The sequence below is a fragment of the Octopus bimaculoides genome, chromosome 14 (assembly GCF_046866305.1).
Source record: "Octopus bimaculoides isolate indiv1 chromosome 14, ASM4686630v1, whole genome shotgun sequence".
NCBI classification, from domain to species: Eukaryota; Metazoa; Mollusca; class Cephalopoda; order Octopoda; family Octopodidae; genus Octopus; species Octopus bimaculoides.
In genome coordinates this window covers 42,103,971-42,110,756 of record NC_142941.1, presented here as the reverse complement: position 1 = coordinate 42,110,756, position 6,786 = coordinate 42,103,971, and positions in this window count along the sequence as shown.

Here is a 6,786-nt window from a genome sequence, read left to right as displayed (position 1 = left end):
TGCCTCTTTTTATCTATTTCATTCATTATTTGTATGTGTGTGTGTGTGTGTGTGTGTGTGTGTGTGTGTACGTGTGTGCATGCGCACGAGCACATATATAGACTCACTCACACATACGCACATTATCATTTACAGTTTGCTTTCCATGCTGGCAAGTCACAGTCCAAGCCAGTTCCTATTAGGAGCCAATGGCCTCGTAAACAAATGTTTGCATGAATATAATATATATGTATGTATGTATGTATGTATGTATGTATATATATATATATATATGTGTGTGTGTGTGTATATACACAGAGAGAGGGAGAGAGAGAGTGGGGAGAGTGCTACATATATATATATATATATATATATATATATACACATACATACTCATACATACACACACACAGATATGCACATATATATTGGTCGTGTTGATTAAGTACACATATATTTGCTTGAATACTATGTACTTCAGTTTATTTGTAAGTTATGCTAATTGCTTTGTTTTAAATGAAATTAAATTAAATTAAATTTTTCTTCTCAAAAATATAATTATATCTTACATTATTTATAAAACTTACTAAGTCTTGTCTAGAACTTACCAAGATGTATTGAGCAAATTCTAACATTATTAAACGTTTTATGTTTGCAGTCTTATATTCATGCTGGGTTTTGTTAACTTTGACCACTTCCAATATGTTTTATTCTACAAATGCATTTAATCCATTTTAACTCTTTTGATGCCAAACTGCCAAAGATAACCTTTGATTCTACAAAACAAAGTCACCAACTTTTAAGTGGACATATTTAATTTAAAAACCTTTCATCGTTATATTATGTTTTACATACATGTTATATTCAGACACCATTTTAAGTATGGAAATTAAGTCGATTTATGAAATTTCAACGAAATTTCTCATTATTTTCAAAATTAATTAAGCTCATAGACAATGTATTTCCTTAGATATATAATCACGAGAGTGTTAATATAGTTTTATTGGAAGCTTGCTAAATAACCTCAAAAAAATTAAATAAATTGCCTTAATTTTGAATCTTATGTCTTGTTCTACTATAAAGTTGAAGTGAAAGTATATCCTATTTGATAAGCTCCAATGGAATTAAATTCCTCTTGAACCAAACTGATGCATCCAATGGATTTACCAAGTACTTTAATTCATTATAATATCTGTAGACTTATTAATCCTCAGTTTTATTTGATATGGCACATGCAGTTTGCATAATATCAGCATTGTTGTGACAAGATTTAAACCACAGTAAGATTAAATTGCTCTTCTATTGACTACAAAAATACTAGTTCAAAATTTTCTGCAGGAAATGTGCCTTGTCCTAATTAAAAATACAAATTAATTGACTAAGAGTTCTCATATAGGAAACCTGTTGACTTCACAAACAGTCAATAGTTCTTGTTGATTATCTCCAAGTCATCTCTCATGTGTCAAACCTATAACAAAAGCCATTCCAGTTGTGACCATCATATCTTTTTTCCAAGCTAGAGTAATTAGGACTGGCTTATCATCCAATATGTACTTCCTTTTTTTAAAATAGGAGTGACGTGAGGGAAATTATAACTATTATTTCTAGCAGGTCAAGCAATCTTATAAAGCCTTCTCTAACAGTTGCTGTTTAGCTTCTGCCCTATCCTGATTGGGCAGGTATGGGATCAAATATATGCTAACGATGAATGTCCTGAAGGTTCTCAGGTGTTGTGTACACTAGACTATATTATCCAGTGGGCCCTTTATTAAGATATTCATGTGGGATTTAGCTATGCTTTCTAGCATATTGAGTGACTACATAGAGCTGTGATTCTCAACAAGGGCCCACATGAACCCTGTGGGTCCTTATAAGATTTTGTCATTAAGATTTATGTGCAATAAATCAATTACATTTCTACAACGAACAAAATATTTTAACAATTTTTTTATACAATACATATATATATATATATAAGGCGGTGAGCTGGCAGAGACGTTAGCATGGCAAGCGAGATGCTTAGTGGTATTTCGTTTGTCTTTATGTTTTGAGTTCAAATTCCATTTAAGTCAACTTTGCCTTTCATCCTTTCGGGGGTCAATAAATTAAGTACCAGTTGCATACTGTAGTCAATCTAAGCGACTGGCTCTCTCCCTAAAAAATTTGGGCCTTGTGCCTAGAGTAGAAAGGAATATATATATATTTGGGGAATTTCAACCATGTTTCGTGGTCTGCTATGTTTTGAGTTCAAATTCCATTTAAGTCAACTTTGCCTTTCATCCTTTCGGGGGTCGATAAATTAAGTACCAGTTGCATACTGTAGTCGATCTAAGCGACTGGCTCTCTCCCTAAAAAATTTGGGCCTTGTGCCTAGAGTAGAAAGGAATATATATATATTTGGAGTGTTTTTGAAATTCCTTGATACAGTTATAATATTTGTAGAAATGATTTTTTTCTCAAGGAGTTAAGATTGAGAAAAGAACCTTTTAGAAAGTCGAAAGGCACTAACCTTTGGGAAGAGATTTCACAAAATGTGCAAGTGCTTTCAGTTAAGAACTGAAAGCACTTGCACATCTATAAAAGCAAAAGCCACACACATTTTGTGAAATCTCTTCCCAAAGGTTAGTGCCTTTCGACTTTCTAAAATGGTTCTTTTCTCAATCTTAATTCTTTGAGAAAAAATCTTCTCTCCAAACATTTATATATATATATATATATATATATGTACAAAATATGGGGCTTTAGTTCACACATGATCTAAACGGATAAGTGTGCTTCCTCATCTTAACATTGTGTCACTGTCCTACAAGGCAAGTCATTCACTTCCAATTTTCCATGGAAACATGTTCACCCATAGGGATATATTACTTTGCTTGGAAACAAGTAAGGGTTAGTGGTAGAAGAAAAATCGGGCTATAGAAAATGTGCCTCCACCTGACCCAAAACAAGCACGGAAAATTCAGTGTCAAAATGACAACGACGGCAACAATGATGATGATGATGATGATGATGATGATGACAAACACTGTATATGTTTGAACATGTAAATATACTTCGCTCTACTGAATATTTTTTTAAGTTTCCATTCTGTGTTAGTGTATTAGTTTTGTTTGTAAGTTTTATTTTATTTTATTTTTTTTCTTAAATTCCTTCCTACATATTTTTGAGCTGTCATTACAAGGTAGCATATTAAGTCTGCTGAGAGCCTCTCTGTGTGTCTGTATGCGTATATATATATAAATATATATATATATATATATATATATATATATATATATATATGCATATAAACACACACATATATTTATGTATATACATACATATATATTTATATATAAATATATATATATATATATATATACACACACACAATATATATTTATATATGTATGTGCACTATATATATACACACACACATATATAACATATGTATATTGTACATATATCTGCATTTGTATGTATGTATGTATGTGTGTATGTAAGGCAACAGCTTCCTATAACTGCTAACTATCACAGCAGTAGAATTAATTCCGACAGGAACTGCATTTCTTACAAGTGGGTTTCTTTCTTGCCTTTTCTTTTCTTTTTATTATTTTTGTTTATTGTTATTTTGTCCTCATTGTTAGGATGTTGTATGTTAGTATTTAGATATTGTTTCAACCTACTTTGGCATCATCGTGTTGGAATAATGGCTATGAACTGTTAAGTCTTTTATAAATCAGCAGTCCCTATAATAACACAAAGGTTGCAAATATAACAAAGGGTCATGAATCAGTTGACTGAGCAATGAGTTAAATACCTTGTGGTATTTCACATCCAGTGCATAAATCTCATTGAGGTTCTACAAATCTGGCACTTGAGAATATTTTTCTTTTATACCTGTGTAAAAAGACTTCAAATTTATTTGAGAGAGAGAGAGAGAGGAATAATTAATCACATTGAACTGGTATTTCACTGATATATATTCTATCAAATTCAGAGGAATGAAAAGTAAAGTATACTGAAGGAATTTCAGTGTTTTCTTCTCTTTCTTTACCTTTAACCATTTTCCCATACTGGATCAGGTAAGAAGACAAAGGAACAAGATGCTTGTCAATGAATTTCAATAACTTCACCAGCCCCAGCTTTTGGCCTCCTAATTATGCTGATTTTAATACCATAACTTACCTATGTGTGGTGTACAGTTGAGAAACACAACAACCATTCTATATGCAACAACAAGGCTGTGCTGGTGTCCAAAGTCAAGGAGATATTCAAAGATCTCCTCAAGGATACAGTGAGAAACATATGCACCAGGTCCCAGAACCACCTTGAGGCTGTCATGCAAGTTGAGCCATAATCTAGTTAATATTATTTGGTTAAAAATCTTTTTTTGATGGGATAGGCGCAGGAGTGGCTGTGTGGTAAGTAGCTTGCTTACCAACCACATGGTTCTGGGTTCAGTCCCACTGCGTGGCACCTTGGGCAAGTGTCTTCTACTATAGCCTCGGGCCAACCAAAGCCTTGTGAGTGGATTTGTTACACGGAAACTGAAAGAAGCCCATCGTATATGTGTACATATACATATATATATATATATATATATATATATATATATATATATATGTATGTGTGTGTTTGTGTGTCTGTGTTTGTCCCCCCACCATCGCTTGACAACCGATGCTGGTGTGCTTACGTACCCGTAACTTAGCGGTTCGGCAAAAAAGACCGATAGAATAAGTACTAAGCTTACAAAGAATAAGTCCTGGAGTTGATTTGTTCGACTAAAGGCAGTGCTCCAGCATGGCCACAGTCAAATGACTGAAACAAGTAAAAGAGTAAAAGAGTAAAAGAGGATATTGTGCTTTCTTTTCTTTTTATGCAATCTATCAAATTTAGCCCAAACATCCTCTATATTCTTATCTATAGCAGAGATACAATATGCTAACAACTTACCTGTATAAAGTCTATAGATTATATTATATAATGATATGGTGTGCATGTAAAATATATATTCAATATGCATGTAAGTATATAGATACATACACTGTTAATATAAATGTCAACCTTTTCGCTCAAACTTTACATAGAGAAGTATTGAACACACTGCCTCTTCTACAGAGCACAATATATATTTCTTAATAATATAATAAAAATTATGTTTCTGACACTGATAGAGCACTTTAATGTTGAATGAGCTGAGTGGAATATAAATTTTATCGTTTGTATTCTTTTACCAAACAGTGAATCTAAATCTGACACATCAGTGACTTCGTAACTTAGACCCTTCCAGCCAAAGAAAATAATGTTTGCCTACATACTACAGTCTTTTTCCGCTTCACTGATGAGTGCACATATGCATGAAACTCGAGATCTTTGGTCTGAAAAAAATACATCAACCGACATTTAATGAAATCTATGTTTTTGCATATATGTCGAATGGATGCCTCACTTGTGCATCAAATCACTTTACACGTTTGTATGTAGATATGTATGTATATGTTGTGTGCATATGTGTATATATATATATATATATATATATATATATATATATATATATATATATATATATATATATATATATATATACAGAGAGAGAGAGAGAGAGAGAGAGAGAAAGAGAGAGGCAGACAGAGACAAGCATCCATACATGCATACATATGCACTTACAGACATGTATATGAATGCATGACTGTATGTGCATATGATATATATATATATATATATATATATTAAAAGAGAGTAAAGAGTATATATTATACACACACACACATATATATGTATATATGTGTGTGTGTGTGTGTATATATGTATGCATATATATATATATATATATATATATTTATGTATGTGATGTATGTGTATATATGTGTGTGTGCGTGTATATATATATATATATATATGTATGTACACACACACATACACACATGCACATACACCATACACTTGTAGTATGTATGTCTGTGTGTTGGTGTAATTGAAGCAACGTAGTTAAATTGTGGGTATGGTGCTATAGTGGTCAAATGTCTTTATAGTAGTATGAGAAATTGATATTAACTAAATGATAAAAAAAAATATCAGAAATATCAAAATATATCAGAATAACGTAACAAGCAAAGACAATATGAATGCAATTTGAAAAATTGTTCCATTTATTTATTTATTTTTGTTGCTGGTTGAAGTTTTAATATTAAACTGTATTAATAGATGAGGCAATAAAAGTAAATAGATGTTTGGACGGATAAATGGAGTAACAAAAATATGTATAGAAATTTAGATGTATAAAAAGAATTAAGTTAAAGTGATTTTATTGTGACTGAGAAGAGTCATTCTCTTTTAGTGCCTTATTAATTTAACGTACTCACTGGTCTGATTTCCACTCATTTACTCATTATTTCTAACTAAAATGTTTGTTGCAACATTTTCAATAGTCGTTCAACACATGAATTACCATAAAGAATCTTGCAAACCACATATAAAAACGAAATTAAGTTAAAGTGAATTAACTAACAAATATGTGCGGCCTGAATCTTATTACTTGGTAATTTAGTATTGTGAAATTGTGTTGTAAGCACTTTTGGGTAACAAAAATATCCAAGAAGAGTGTTTTATATATGCTTGTTAAATTGATATCAAGCTAACCAGACATTGTCATTGTTCAGTAAAACAGTATGTATATCTCTATGTGTCCGGTTATTTCCTGTATTTTTTTATCTTCTGTTGTTTACTTGTTTCAGTCATTGGACTGTAGACATGCTGGGGCAGTGCCTTTAATGACTTTAGTGGAACGAATTGACACCAGGACTTTTATTTTAAAGACTGGTACTT